The sequence below is a fragment of the Oncorhynchus tshawytscha genome, linkage group LG24 (assembly GCF_018296145.1).
Source record: "Oncorhynchus tshawytscha isolate Ot180627B linkage group LG24, Otsh_v2.0, whole genome shotgun sequence".
Lineage (NCBI taxonomy): Eukaryota > Metazoa > Chordata > Actinopteri > Salmoniformes > Salmonidae > Oncorhynchus > Oncorhynchus tshawytscha.
In genome coordinates this window covers 24,551,223-24,568,722 of record NC_056452.1, presented here as the reverse complement: position 1 = coordinate 24,568,722, position 17,500 = coordinate 24,551,223, and the positions used below count along the sequence as shown (strand labels likewise).

Below are 17,500 nucleotides of genomic sequence, written 5' to 3'. Positions count from 1 at the left end.
TCTCTCTCTGTGTCTCTCTCTCTCTCTCTCTTTGTGTCTCTCTCTGTCTCAATTCAATTCAAGGGCCTCTATTGGCATGAGAAACATATGTTAACATTGCCATACCAAGTAAAATAGAAAATAAACAAGAGTGAAATAAACAATAAAAAATGTACAGAAAACATTACACTCACAAAAGTTCCAAAAGGATAAAGACATTTTAAAGGTCATATTATGTATACAGTGAGGGAAAAAAGTATTTGATGCCCTGCTGATTTTGTACGTTTGCCCACTGACAAAGAAATGATCAGTCTATAAGTTTAATGGTAGGTTTATTTGAACAGTGAGACAGAATAACAATAACAAAAATACAGAAAACGCATGTCAAAAATGTTATAAATTGATTTGCATTTTCATGAGGGAAATAAGTATTTGACCCCCTCTCAATCAGAAAGATTTCTGGCTCCCAGGTGTCTTTTATACAGGTAACGCACTGAGATTAGGAGCACACTCTTAAAGGGAGTGCTCCTAATCTCAGTTTGTTACCTGTATAAAAGACACCTGTCCACAGAAGCAATCAATCAATCAGATTCCAAACTCTCCACCACGGCCAAGACCAAAGAGCTCTCCAAGGATGTATGGGACAAGATTGTAGACCTACACAAGGCTGGAATGGGCTACAAGACCATCGCCAAGCAGCTTGGTGAGAAGGTGACAACAGTTGGTGCGATTATTCGCAAATGGAAGAAACACAAAAGAACTGTCAATCTCCCTCGGCCTGGGACTCCATGCAAGATCTCACCTCGTGGAGTTGCAATGATCATGAGAACGGTGAGGAATCAGCCCAGAACTACACGGGAGGATCTTGTCAATGATCTCAAGGCAGCTGGGACCATAGTCACCAAGAAAACAATTGGTAACACACTACGCCGTGAAGGACTGAAATCCTGCAGCTCCCGCAAGGTCCCCCTGCACAAGAAAGCACATATACATGCCCGTCTGAAGTTTGCCAATGAACATCTGAATGATTCAGAGGACAACTGGGTGAAAGTGTTGTGGTCAGATGAGACCAAAATGGAGCTCTTTGGCATCAACTCAACTCGCCGGGCTTGGAGGAGGAGGAATGCTGCCTATGACCCCAAGGACCATCAAACATAGGGGTGGAAACATTATGCTTTGGGGGTGTTTTTCTGCTAAGGGGACAGGACAACTTCACCGCATCAAAAGGACGATGGACGGGGCCATGTACCGTCAAATCTTGGGTGAGAACCTCCTTCCCTCAGCCAGGGCATTGAAAATGGGTCATGGATTGGTATTCCAGCATGACAATGACCCAAAACACACGGCCAAGGCAACAAAGGAGTGGCTCAAGAAGAAGCACATGAACTATTTTTAACAAATATGACATTTGTAATATCTATTATTTTGGAACTTTGTGAATATGATGTTTACTGTTAATTTGTATTGTTTATTTCACTTTTGTTTATTATCTTGCTTTGTTAATATTTCCCATGCCAATAAAGCTCTTAAATTGAATTTAAATGAATTGACAAAGAGAGATCGAGGGAAACGGAGAGGGCGAGAGAGGGCGAGAGAGGGCGAGAGGGAGATAAGGAGAGTGGGAAGCAGAGAGAGAGAGGGAGATAAAGAGAGAGAGAGGGAATTGGAGAGAGAGGGGATTAAAGAGAGAGATAGGGAAAAGGAGAGGGAGAGAGGGAGATAAAGAGAGTGGGAAGCGGAGAGAGAGGGGATTAAAGAGAGAGAGAGGGAAAGGAGAGGGAGAGAGGGAGATAAAGAGAGGGAAGCAGAGAGGGAGGAAGAGAGGGGGAGGGAGAGAGAGATGGAATTAAAGAGGGGACAATTGAGAGGGAGAGAGAATGAGATAAAGAGAGAGATAAGGAGAAGGAGAGAGAGGGAGAGAGAGAAGGGGGTGGATAAAGAGAGAGGGAAATGAGAGAGATAGAGAGAGAGAAGGGGAGATAAAGAGAGAGGGAAATGAGAGAGAGAGAGAGAGAGAGAGAGAAGGGGAGATAAAGAGAGAGGGAAGTGGAGAGGGAGAGACAGAGGGAGAGAGTGAGATAAAGAGAGAGAGGGAAACAGATGGAGCGAGAGGGAGAGGGGAAGGGAGAGAGAGATATAATTAAAGAGAGGGAAATTGAGAGGGAGAAAGAGTGAGATAAGGAGAGAAATGGAAAAGGAGAGGGAGAGGGAGAGAGAGAGAGAGTGAGCTAAAGAGAGAGAGGGAAACAGATGGAGTGAGAGGGAGATGGGAAGGGAAAGAGAGATATAATTAAAGAGAGGGAAATTGAGAGGGAGAGAGAGTGAGATAAAGAGAGAAATGGAAAAGGAGAGGGAGAGAGAGCGAGAGAGGGGGGAGAGAGAGAGAGAGGGAGAGAGAGAGGGAGATAAAGAGAGCGAGGGAAACAGATGGAGCGGGAGGGAGAAGGGAAGGAGAGAGAGATAGAATTAAAGAGAGGGAAATTGAGAGGGAGAGAGAGTGAGATAAAGAGAGAAATGTAAAAGAAGAGGGGGAGAGAGAGAGAGAGAGAGAGAGGGGGGAGAGAGAGAGAGCGAGAGAGAGAGAGAGGGTGAAGCAGAGAGAGAGAGAAAGGGATAAGGAGAGGGAAAAGGAGAGGGAGAGGGTTGATCCTGTATGTTTTGACAGTCTGCTCTGCTACCATCTGGTGCTTGTGACACACACTCTCTTCCCCCTACATTAGCATGGGTAGACAACCTAGAGGCTGTGGTAGAGTCTGAGTGTGGGTAGACAACCTAGAGGCTGTGGAAGAGTCTGAGCGTGGGTAGACAACCTAGAGGCTATGGTAGAGTCTGAGCATGGGTAGACAACCTAGAGGCTGTGGTAGAGTCTGACCGTGGGTAGACAACCTAGAGGCTGTGGTAGAGTGTGAGTGTGGGTAGACAACCTAGAGGCAGTGGTTGGGTCTGAGCATTGGTAGACAACCTAGAGGCTGTGGTAGAGTCTGAGCGTGGGTAGACAACCTAGAGGCTGTGGTAGAGTGTGAGTGTGGGTAGACAACCTAGAGGCAGTGGTAGGGTCTGAGCATTGATAGACAACCTAGAGGCTGTGGTAGAGTGTGAGCGTGGGTAGACAACCTAGAGGCTGTGGTAGAGTCTGAGCGTGGGTAGACAACCTAGAGGCTGTGGTAGAGTCTGAGCGTGGGTAGACATCCTAGAGTGTCACGCCCTGGTCTTAGTATTCTGTGTTTTCTTTATTATTTTGGTCAGGCCAGGGTGTGACATGGGTTTATCATGTGGTGTGTTTTGTCTTGGGGCTCGTAGGTTTTGGGATTGTGGCTTAGTGGGGTTTTCTAGCATAGTCTATGGCTGTCTGAAGTGGTTCTCAATCAGAGGCAGGTGTTTATCGTTGTCTCTGATTGGGAACCATATTTAGGCAGCCATATTCTTTGAGTGTTTGGTGGGTGATTGTTCCTGTCTCTGTGTTTGTTTGCACCAGATAGACTGTATAGGTTTTCACGGTACGTTTGTTGTTTTGTATTGTTCGTTTTTTCATCGTCATTAAACATGTATCAAGAATACCACACTGCATTTTGGTCCGACTCTCCTTCACCACAAGAAAACCGTAACATAGAGGCTGTGGTAGAGTCTGAGCGTGGGTAGAAAACCCACTGGATTGGATGAGAGAGAGTCAGGGGGACGAGTGGGAGACGGGCACGGGATAATAGATGAATATGATAGAGCTGGGTCGAGCACATACTTCATTCTTCTCAACTTATTCTGAGTCCAGTGTGAGTTCCTTGATACACTTGATAAAGCATTCAGAATTCAAGGACTCAGTTGGAGATTTTGTAAACAGTCGATCGCCTATTTTCAAATCCCAAATTCAAAAGATCTGTGTCACAAATCATTGACATACAAAAAGAGCCACTCTGGTGGAGTTCTGGTGGAGTAACTCTTTCAGAAAAGTGAAGCAACCTCTACACGAGGAAAACAACTCATCCAAAACCCAGAAAAGATAGATTCTGAAACCATTCATTAGGGCTGTACCTGTACTGTACATTCATTAGGGCTGTACCTGTACTGTACATTCATTAGGGCTATACCTGTACTGTACATTCATTAGGGCTGTACCTGTACTGTACATTCATTAGGGCTGTACCTTAACTGTACATACATTAGGGCTATACCTTAACTGTACATTCATTAGGGCTATACCTGTACTGTACATTCATTAGGGCTATACCTGTACTGTACATACATTAGGGCTATACCTTAACTGTACATTCATTAGGGCTGTACCTGTACTGTACATACATTAGGGCTATACCTTAACTGTACATTCATTAGGGCTATACCTTAACTGTACATTCATTAGGGCTATACCTTAACTGTACATTCATTAGGGCTATACCTGTACTGTACATTCATTAGGGCTATACCTTAACTGTACATTCATTAGGGCTATACCTGTACTGTACATTCATTAGGGATATACCTTAACTGTACATTCATTAGGGCTATACCTGTACTGTAAATTCATTAGGGCTATACCTTAACTGTACATACATTAGGGCTATACCTTAACTGTACATTCATTAGGGCTATACCTGTACTGTACATTCATTAGGGCTATACCTTAACTGTACATACATTAGGGCTATACCTTAACTGTACATTCATTAGGGCTATACCTTAACTGTACATTCATTAGGGCTATACCTGTACTGTACATTCATTAGGGCTGTACCTGTACTGTACATTCATTAGGGCTATACCTGTACTGTACATTCATTAGGGCTATACCTGTACTGTACATTCATTAGGGCTGTACCTTAACTGTACATTCATTAGGGCTATACCTTAACTGTACATACATTAGGGCTATACCTTAACTGTACATTCATTAGGGCTATACCTTAACTGTACATTCATTAGGGCTATACCTTAACTGTACATACATTAGGGCTATACCTGTACTGTACATTCATTAGGGCTATACCTTAACTGTACATTCATTAGGGCTGTACCTGTACTGTACATTCATTAGGGCTATACCTTAACTGTACATTCATTAGGGCTATACCTGTACTGTACATTCATTAGGGCTATACCTGTACTGTACATTCATTAGGGCTATACCTTAACTGTACATTCATTAGGGCTGTACCTGTACTGTACATTCATTAGGGCTATACCTGTACTGTACATTCATTAGGGCTATACCTTAACTGTACATTCATTAGGGCTATACCTGTACTGTACATTCATTAGGGCTGTACCTGTACTGTACATTCATTAGGGCTATACCTGTACTGTACATTCATTAGGGCTATACCTGTACTGTACATTCATTAGGGCTATACCTGTACTGTACATTCATTAGGGCTGTACCTGTACTGTACATTCATTAGGGCTATACCTGTACTGTACATTCATTAGGGCTATACCTTAACTGTACATTCATTAGGGCTATACCTGTACTGTACATTCATTAGGGCTATACCTTAACTGTACATTCATTAGGGCTATACCTGTACTGTACATTCATTAGGGCTGTACCTGTACTGTACATTCATTAGGGCTGTACCTTAACTGTACATACATTAGGGCTATACCTTAACTGTACATTCATTAGGGCTATACCTTAACTGTACATTCATTAGGGCTATACCTTAACTGTACATACATTAGGGCTATACCTTAACTGTACATACATTAGGGCTATACCTTAACTGTACATTCATTAGGGCTATACCTTAACTGTACATACATTAGGGCTATACCTTAACTGTACATTCATTAGGGCTATACCTTAACTGTACATTCATTCACTCAGACGTGCTCTCACTCTGTCAACAACATAACCATTTCAGTTACAACTATGAAGAAAATGTTTCCAAGCAACAGAAAAATAACAAGCTTGACGTGACAGATTTAATAAAACAAAAACGGTCCCGATATTCAACCGGTGTAGATACCCTATAAACACACTATAGATACCCTATAAACACACTATAGATACCCTATAAACACACTATAGATACACAATATAAACACACTATAGATACACAATATAAACACACTATAGATACCCTATAAACACACTATAGATACCCTATAAACACACTATAGATACACAATATAAACACACTATAGATACACAATATAAACACACTATAGATACACTATAAACACACTATAGATACCCTATAAACACACTATAGATACACTATAAACACACTATAGATACACAATATAAACACACTATAGATACACAATATAAACACACTATAGATACCCTATAAACACACTATAGATACCCTATAAACACACTATAGATACACAATATAAACACACTATAGATACACTATAAACACACTATAGATACCCTATAAACACACTATAGATACCCTATAAACACACTATAGATACACAATATAAACACACTATAGATACCCTATAAACACACTATATATACCCTATAAACACACTATAGATACCCTATAAACACACTATAGATACCCTATAAACACACTATAGATACCCTATAAACACACTATAGATACCCTATAAACACACTATAGATACACAATATAAACACACTATAGATACCCTATAAACACACTATAGATACACAATATAAACACACTATAGATACCCTATAAACACACTATAGATACCCTATAAACACATTATAGAAACACAATATAAACACACTATAGATACCCTATAAACACACTATAGATACCCAATAAACACACTATAGATACCCTATAAACAAACTCTAGATAAACTATAAACACACTATAGATACCCTATAAACACAGTATAGATACACTATAAACACATTAGATACCCTATAAACATACTATAGATACCCTATAAACACACTATAGATACCCTATAAACACACTATAGATACCCTATAAACACACTATAGATAACCTTTAAACACACTATAGATACCCTATAAACACACTATAGATACACAATATAAACACACTATAGATACCCTATAAACACACTATAGATACACAATATAAACACACTATAGATACCCTATAAACACACTATAGATACCCTATAAACACACTATAGATACCCTACAAAAATACTATAGATACCCTACAAAAATACTATAGGCACACTATAATCACACTATAGATACCCTATAAACACACTATAGCTACCCTATCAACACACTATAGATACCCTATAAACACACTATAGATACCCTATAAACACACTATAGATACCCTATAAACACACTATAGATACCCTATAAACACACTATAGATACCCTATAAACACACTATAGATACCCTATAAACACACTATAGATACCCTATAAACACACTATAGATACACTATAAACACACTATAGATACCCTATAAACACACTATAGATACCCTATAAACACACTATTGATACACTATAGATACCCTATAAACACACTATTGATACACAATATAAACACACTATAGATACCTTATAAACACACTATAGATACCCTATAAACACACTATAGATACACAATATAAACACACTATAGATACCCTATAAACACACTATAGATACACTATAAACACACTATAGATACCCTATAAACACACTATAGATACCCAATAAACATACTATAGATACCCTATAAACACACTATAGATACCCTATAAACACACTATAGATACCCTATAAACACACTATAGATACCCTATAAACACACTATAGATACAATATAAACACACTATAGATACCCTATAAACACACTATAGATACACAATATAAACACACTATAGATACACAATATAAACACACTATAGATACCCTATAAACACACTATAGATACCCTATAAACACACTATAGATACACAATATAAACACACTATAGATACCCTATAAACACACTATAGATACCCTATAAACACACTATAGATACACAATATAAACACAATATAGATACCCTATAAACACACTATAGATACCCTAAAACACTATAGATACCCTATAAACACACTATAGATACACAATATAAACACACTATAGATACCCTATAAACACACTATAGATACCCTATAAACACACTATAGATACACAATATAAACACACTATAGATACCCTATAAACACACTATAGATACACTATAAACACACTATAGATACACAATATAAACACACTATAGATACCCTATAAACACACTATAGATACACTATAAACACACTATAGATACACAATATAAACACACTATAGATACCCTATAAACACACTATAGATACCATATAAACACACTATAGATACCCTATAAACACATTATAGAAACACAATATAAACACACTATAGATACCCTATAAACACACTATAGATACCCAATAAACACACTATAGATACCCTATAAACAAACTCTAGATAAACTATAAACACACTATAGATACCCTATAAACACAGTATAGATACACTATAAACACATTAGATACCCTATAAACATACTATAGATACCCTATAAACACACTATAGATACCCTATAAACACACTATAGATACCCTATAAACACACTATAGATAACCTTTAAACACACTATAGATACCCTATAAACAAACTATAGATACCCTATAAACACACGATAGATACCCTATAAACACAGTATAGATACCCTATAAACACACTATAGATACCCTATAAACACACTATAGATACCCTATAAACACACTATAGATACCCTATAAACACACTATAGATACCCTATAAACACACTATAGATACCCTATAAACACATTATTGATACATTATAAACACACTATAGATACACTATAAACAAACTATAGATACACAATATAAACACACTATAGATACCATATAAACACACTATAGATACCCTATAAACACATTATAGAAACACAATATAAACACACTATAGATACCCTATAAACACACTATAGATACCCAATAAACACACTATAGATACCCTATAAACACACTATAGATACCCTATAAACACACTATAGATACCCTATAAACACACTATAGATACCCTATAAACACACTATAGATACCCTATAAACACACTATAGATACCCTATAAACACACTATAGATACCCTATAAACACATTATTGATACATTATAAACACACTATAGATACACTATAAACAAACTATAGATACACAATATAAACACACTATAGATACCATATAAACACACTATAGATACCCTATAAACACATTATAGAAACACAATATAAACACACTATAGATACCCTATAAACACACTATAGATACCCAATAAACACACTATAGATACCCTATAAACAAACTCTAGATAAACTATAAACACACTATAGATACCCTATAAACACACTATAGATACCCTATAAACACACTATAGATACCCTATAAACACACTATAGATACACAATATAAACACACTATAGATACCCTATAAACACACTATAGATACCCTATAAACACACTATAGATACACTATAAACACACTATAGATACACTATAAACACACTATAGATACCCTATAAACACACTATAGATACACAATATAAACACACTATAGATACACTATAAACACACTATAGATACACAATATAAACACACTATAGATACACAATATAAACACACTATAGATACACTATAAACACACTATAGATACCCTATAAACACACTATAGATACCCTATAAACACACTATAGATACACAATATAAACACACTATAGATACCCTATAAACACACTATAGATACCCTATAAACACACTATAGATACACAATATAAACACACTATAGATACACAATATAAACACACTATAGATACACTATAAACACACTATAGATACCCTATAAACACACTATAGATACCCTATAAACACACTATAGATACACAATATAAACACACTATAGATACACTATAAACACACTATAGATACCCTATAAACACACTATAGATACCCTATAAACACACTATAGATACACAATATAAACACACTATAGATACCCTATAAACACACTATAGATACACAATATAAACACACTATAGATACCCTATAAACACACTATAGATACCCTATAAACACACTATAGATACACAATATAAACACACTATAGATACCCTATAAACACACTATAGATACACAATATAAACACACTATAGATACACTATAAACACACTATAGATACCCTATAAACACACTATAGATACCCTATAAACACACTATAGATACCCTACAAAAATACTATAGGCACACTATAATCACACTATAGATACCCTATAAACACACTATAGCTACCCTATCAACACACTATAGATACCCTATAAACACACTATAGATACCCTATAAACACACTATAGATACCCTATAAACACACTATAGATACCCTATAAACACACTATAGATACCCAATAAACACACTATAGATACCCTATAAACACACTATAGATACCCTATAAACACACTATTGATACACAATATAAACACACTATAGATACCTTAAAAACACACTATAGATACCCAATAAACACACTATAGATACCCTATAAACACACTATAGATACCCTATAAACACACTATTGATACACTATAGATACCCTATAAACACACTATTGATACACAATATAAACACACTATAGATACCTTATAAACACACTATAGATACCCTATAAACACACTATAGATACACAATATAAACACACTATAGATACCCTATAAACACACTATAGATACACTATAAACACACTATAGATACCCTATAAACACACTATAGATACCCAATAAACATACTATAGATACCCTATAAACACACTATAGATACCCTATAAACACACTATAGATACCCTATAAACACACTATAGATACCCTATAAACACACTATAGATACAATATAAACACACTATAGATACCCTATAAACACACTATAGATACACAATATAAACACACTATAGATACACAATATAAACACACTATAGATACCCTATAAACACACTATAGATACCCTATAAACACACTATAGATACACAATATAAACACACTATAGATACCCTATAAACACACTATAGATACCCTATAAACACACTATAAATACACAATATAAACACAATATAGATACCCTATAAACACACTATAGATACCCTATAAACACACTATAGATACCCTATAAACACACTATAGATACACAATATAAACACACTATAGATACCCTATAAACACACTATAGATAACCTATAAACACACTATAGATACACAATATAAACACACTATAGATACCCTATAAACACACTATAGATACCCTATAAACACACTATAGATACACAATATAAACACACTATAGATACCCTATAAACACACTATAGATACCCTATAAACACACTATAGATACACAATATAAACACACTATAGATACCCTATAAACACACTATAGATACCCTATAAACACACTATAGATAACCTTTAAACACACTATAGATACCCTATAAACAAACTATAGATACCCTATAAACACACGATAGATACCCTATAAACACAGTATAGATACCCTATAAACACACTATAGATACCCTATAAACACACTATAGATACCCTATAAACAAACTCTAGATAAACTATAAACACACTATAGATACCCTATAAACACAGTATAGATACACTATAAACACATTAGATACCCTATAAACATACTATAGATACCCTATAAACACACTATAGATACCCTATAAACACACTATAGATACCCTATAAACACACTATAGATACCCTATAAACACACGATAGATACCCTATAAACACAGTATAGATACCCTATAAACACACTATTGATACACAATATAAACACACTATAGATACCTTAAAAACACACTATAGATACCCAATAAACACACTATAGATACCCTATAAACACACTATAGATACCCTATAAACACACTATTAATACACTATAAACACACTATAGATACCCTATAAACACACTATTGATACACAATATAAACACACTATAGATACCTTATAAACACACTATAGATACCCTATAAACACACTATAGATACACTATAAACACACTATAGATACCCTATAAACACACTATAGATACACTATAAACACACTATAGATACCCTATAAACACACTATAGATACCCTATAAACACACTATAGATACCCTATAAACACACTATAGATACCCTATAAACACACTATAGATACCCTATAAACACACTATAGATACCCTATAAACACACTATAGATACAATATAAACACACTATAGATACCCTATAAACACACTATAGATACACAATATAAACACACTATAGATACACAATATAAACACACTATAGATACCCTATAAACACACTATAGATACCCTATAAACACACTATAGATACACAATATAAACACACTATAGATACCCTATAAACACACTATAGATACCCTATAAACACACTATAGATACCCTATAAACACACTATAGATACCCTATAAACACACTATAGATACCCTATAAACACACTATAGATACCCTATAAACACACTATAGATACCCTATAAACACACTATAGATACACAATATAAACACACTATAGATACCCTATAAACACACTATAGATACACTATAAACACACTATAGATACACAATATAAACACACTATAGATACACTATAAACACACTATAGATACACAATATAAACACACTATAGATACACAATATAAACACACTATAGATACACTATAAACACACTATAGATACCCTATAAACACACTATAGATACACACTATAAACACACTATAGATACCCTATAAACACACTATAGATACCCTATAAACACACTATAGATACCCTATAAACACACTATAGATACACAATATAAACACACTATAGATACCCTATAAACACACTATAGATACCCTATAAACACACTATAGATACCCTATAAACACACTATAGATACACAATATAAAAACACTATAGATACCCTATAAACACACTATAGATACACAATATAAAAACACTATAGATACCCTATAAACACACTATAGATACCCTATAAACACACTATAGATACCCTACAAACACACTATAGATACCCTATAAACACACTATAGATACACAATATAAACACACTATAGATACCCTATAAACACACTATAGATACCCTATAAACACACTATAGATACCCTATAAACACACTATAGATACACAATATAAACACACTATAGATACACTATAAACACACTATAGATACCCTATAAACACACTATAGATACCCTATAAACACACTATAGATACACTATAAACACACTATAGATACCCTATAAACACACTATAGATACACAATATAAACACACTATAGATACCCTATAAACACACTATAGATACACTATAAACACACTATAGATACACAATATAAACACACTATAGATACACTATAAACACACTATAGATACACTATAAACACACTATAGATACACTATAAACACACTATAGATACACTATAAACACACTATAGATACCCCACAAAAATACTATAGACACACTATAATCACACTATAGATACCCTATAAACACACTATAGATACCCTACAAAAATACTATAGGCACACTATAATCACACTATAGATACCCTATAAACACACTATAGCTACCCTATCAACACACTATAGATATCCTATAAACACACTATAGATACCCTATAAACACACTATAGATACCCTATAAACACACTATAGATACCCTATAAACACACTATAGATACCCAATAAACACACTATAGATACCCTATAAACACACTATAGATACCCTATAAACACACTATTGATACACTATAAACACACTATAGATACCCTATAAACACACTATTGATACACAATATAAACACACTATAGATACCTTAAAAACACACTATAGATACCCAATAAACACACTATAGATACCCTATAAACACACTATAGATACCCTATAAACACACTATTGATACACTATAAACACACTATAGATACCCTATAAACACACTATTGATACACAATATAAACACAGTATAGATACCCTATAAACACACTATAGATACCCTATAAACACACTATAGATACAATATAGACACACTATAGATACCCTATAAACACACGATAGATTCACAATATAAACACACTATAGATACCCTATAAACACACTATATATACCCTATAAACACACTATAGATACACTATAAACACACTATAGATACACTATAAACACACTATAGATACACTATAATCACACTATAGATACACTATATATACACTATAAACACACTATAAACACACTATAAACACACTATAGATACACTATAATCACACTATAGATACCCTATAAACACACTATAGATACCCTATAAACACACTATAGATACACTATAAACACACTATAGATACACTATAATCACACTATAGATACACTATATATACACTATAAACACACTATAGATACCCTATAAACACACTATATATACCCTATAAACACACTATAGATACACTATAAACACACTATAGATACACTATAAACACACTATAGATACACTATAATCACACTATAGATACACTATATATACACTATAAACACACTATAAACACACTATAAACACACTATAGATACACTATAAACTATAGAAAACCTAAAGATTAAATATAAAAAACCTAAAGATAAAGTAAAGAAAAATAAATTGAGAAAGAAACCAATGGATATGAGGGGTCTTATATTACATGTCTGTACAGACTCAGGAGTGTGTGAGAGGTTGAGCATAAGAGGAGTGAGAGAGACGTGTGTGTTCGGTCTGTGTGAGTGATTGAATGTGTGTGAGAGGGAGTGAGTGACTGAATGTGTGTTTGTTCTGTGTGAGTGACTGAATGTGTGTTCGTTCTGTGTGAGTGATTAAATGTGTGTGAGTGACTGAATGTGTGTGAGAGGGAGTGAGTGACTGAATGTGTGCGAGAGGGAGTGAGTGACTGAATGTGTGTGAGAGGGAGCGAGTGACTGAATGTGTGTGAGTGACTGAATGTGTGTGAGAGGGCGTGAGTGACTGAATGTGTGTTCGTTCTGTGTGAGTGATTGAATGTGTGTGAGAGGGAGTGAGTGACTGAATGTGTGTGAGTGACTGAATGTGTGTGAGAGGGTGTGAGTGACTGAATGTGTGTGAGAGGGAGTGAGTGACTGAATGTGTGTGAGTTGGAGTGAGTGACTGAATGTGTGTGACAGGGAGTGAGTGACTGAATGTCTGTGAGTGACTGAATGTGTGAGAGGGTGTGAGTGACTGAATGTGTGTGAGTGACTGAATGTGTGTGAGAGGGAGTGAGTGACTGAATGTGTGTGAGTGACTGAATGTGTGTGAGAGGGTGTGAGTGACTGAATGTGTGTTCGTTCTGTGTGAGTGATTGAATGTGTGTGAGAGGGTGTGTGTGTGACTGAATGTGTGTGAGAGGGAGTGAGCGACTCAATGTGTGTGAGTGACTGAATGTGTGTGAGAGGGTGTGAGTGACTGAATGTGTGTGAGGGACTGAATGTGTGTGAGAGGGAGTGAGTGACTGAATGTGTGTGAGAGGGAGTGAGTGACTGAATGTGTGTGAGTGACTGAATGTGTGTGAGTGACTGAATGTGTGTGAGAGGGAGTGAGTGACTGAATGTGTGTGAGAGGGAGTGAGTGACTGAATGTGTGTGAGAGGGCGTGAGTGACTGAATGTGTGTGAGAGGGAGTGAGGGACTGAATGTGTGTGAGTGACTGAATGTGTGTGAGAGGGTGTGAGTGACTGAATGTGTGTGAGAGGGAGTGAGTGACTGAATGTGTGTGAGTGACTGAATGTGTGTGAGTGACTGAATGTGTGTGAGAGGGTGTGAGTGACTGAATGTGTGTTCGTTCTGTGTGAGTGATTGAATGTGTGTGAGAGGGTGTGTGTGTGACTGAATGTGTGTGAGAGGGAGTGAGCGACTCAATGTGTGTGAGTGACTGAATGTGTGTGAGAGGGTGTGAGTGACTGAATGTGTGTGAGGGACTGAATGTGTGTGAGAGGGAGTGAGTGACTGAATGTGTGTGAGAGGGAGTGAGTGACTGAATGTGTGTGAGTGACTGAATGTGTGTGAGAGGGAGTGAGTGACTGAATGTGTGTGAGTGACTGAATGTGTGTGAGTGACTGAATGTGTGTGAGAGGGAGTGAGTGACTGAATGTGTGTGAGAGGGAGTGAGTGACTGAATGTGTGTGAGTGACTGAATGTGTGTGAGAGGGAGTGAGTGACTGAATGTGTGTGAGTGACTAAATGTGTGTGAGTGACTGAATGTGTGTGAGAGGGAGTGAGTGACTGAATGTGTGTGAGAGGGAGTGAGTGACTGAATGTGTGTGAGAGGGAGTGAGTGACTGAATGTGTGTGAGAGGGCGTGAGTGACTGAATGTGTGTGAGAGGGAGTGAGGGACTGAATGTGTGTGAGTGACTGAATGTGTGTGAGAGGGTGTGAGTGACTGAATGTGTGTGAGAGGGAGTGAGTGACTGAATGTGTGTGAGTGACTGAATGTGTGTGAGAAGGTGTGAGTGACTGAATGTGTGTGAGTGACTGAATGTGTGTAAGAGGGAGTGAGTGACTGAATGTGTGTGAGAGGGAGTGAGTGACTGAATGTGTGTGAGTGACTGAATGTGTGTGAGTGACTGAATGTGTGTCAGTGACTGAATGTGTGTGAGAGGGAGTGAGTGACTGAATGTGTGTGAGAGGGAGTGAGTGACTGAATGTGTGTGAGAGGGAGTGAGTGACTGAATGTGTGTGAGTGACTGAATGTGTGTGAGTGGGTGTGAGTGACTGAATGTGTGTGAGTGACTGAATGTGTGTGAGAGGGTGTGAGTGACTGAGTGTGTGTGAGTGACTGAATGTGTGTTCGTTCTGTGTGAGTGACTGGGAGTGTTAATGGTGACCACGTCTCCAAGAGAAGCTCCATATCCATCTGTATTTCTCAAGAGTTGAACGAAAGCATTCCCACTGGCAACTACCATCAACATCTGATTACAAAATATCAAAATGATCTTAGATTTATCAAACCAAAAGTATCTCTAAAGCCAAATTCGGCTTCTGAAATATCCACTCTTCTCTTGTCCAATGTCTGGGGTTCGAAGGCAGTGGAATTAGTATAGAGAGAGGCGACATTGGGCATCTGGTAACCCGTTCCTCTACAGCTGGAGGGACGGTGGGGACAGATCTAGGATCTGCTGACCATCGTATAACCCTAACCCTTACTATATGAAGGAAGCCATTAGATCAGACCCTAGATCAGCATCTAGGTACTTCCTAGTTTGGTTTGTAGTTCTACCGACCCCACCGGCTGTACTACAACTATATGCAGGAAAGGAGTTGGGATATAGAAGGAGGCGTTACCTTCCCCTCACCCCACCCCCCTCCCTCTACCTGTGGAAGTGCCACATCATGCAAGTCCCGCCCACCAGTACTCACTGGGCATGCTCCAAGGGGCGGTCATAAGTATGCTCTCTATGATAGGCCAGGCAGGAAAAGGGGGCGGGGTGTCTATTCTACGAGACCAGCGCACCAAC

At 37.0% G+C, this 17,500-nt stretch overlaps 1 pseudogene; it reads right to left on the bottom strand.

The window, feature by feature from the left end:
• LOC112242036 overlaps positions 1–17,500 on the bottom strand; it is a 102,764-nt pseudogene that overhangs the window by 45,373 nt on the left and 39,891 nt on the right.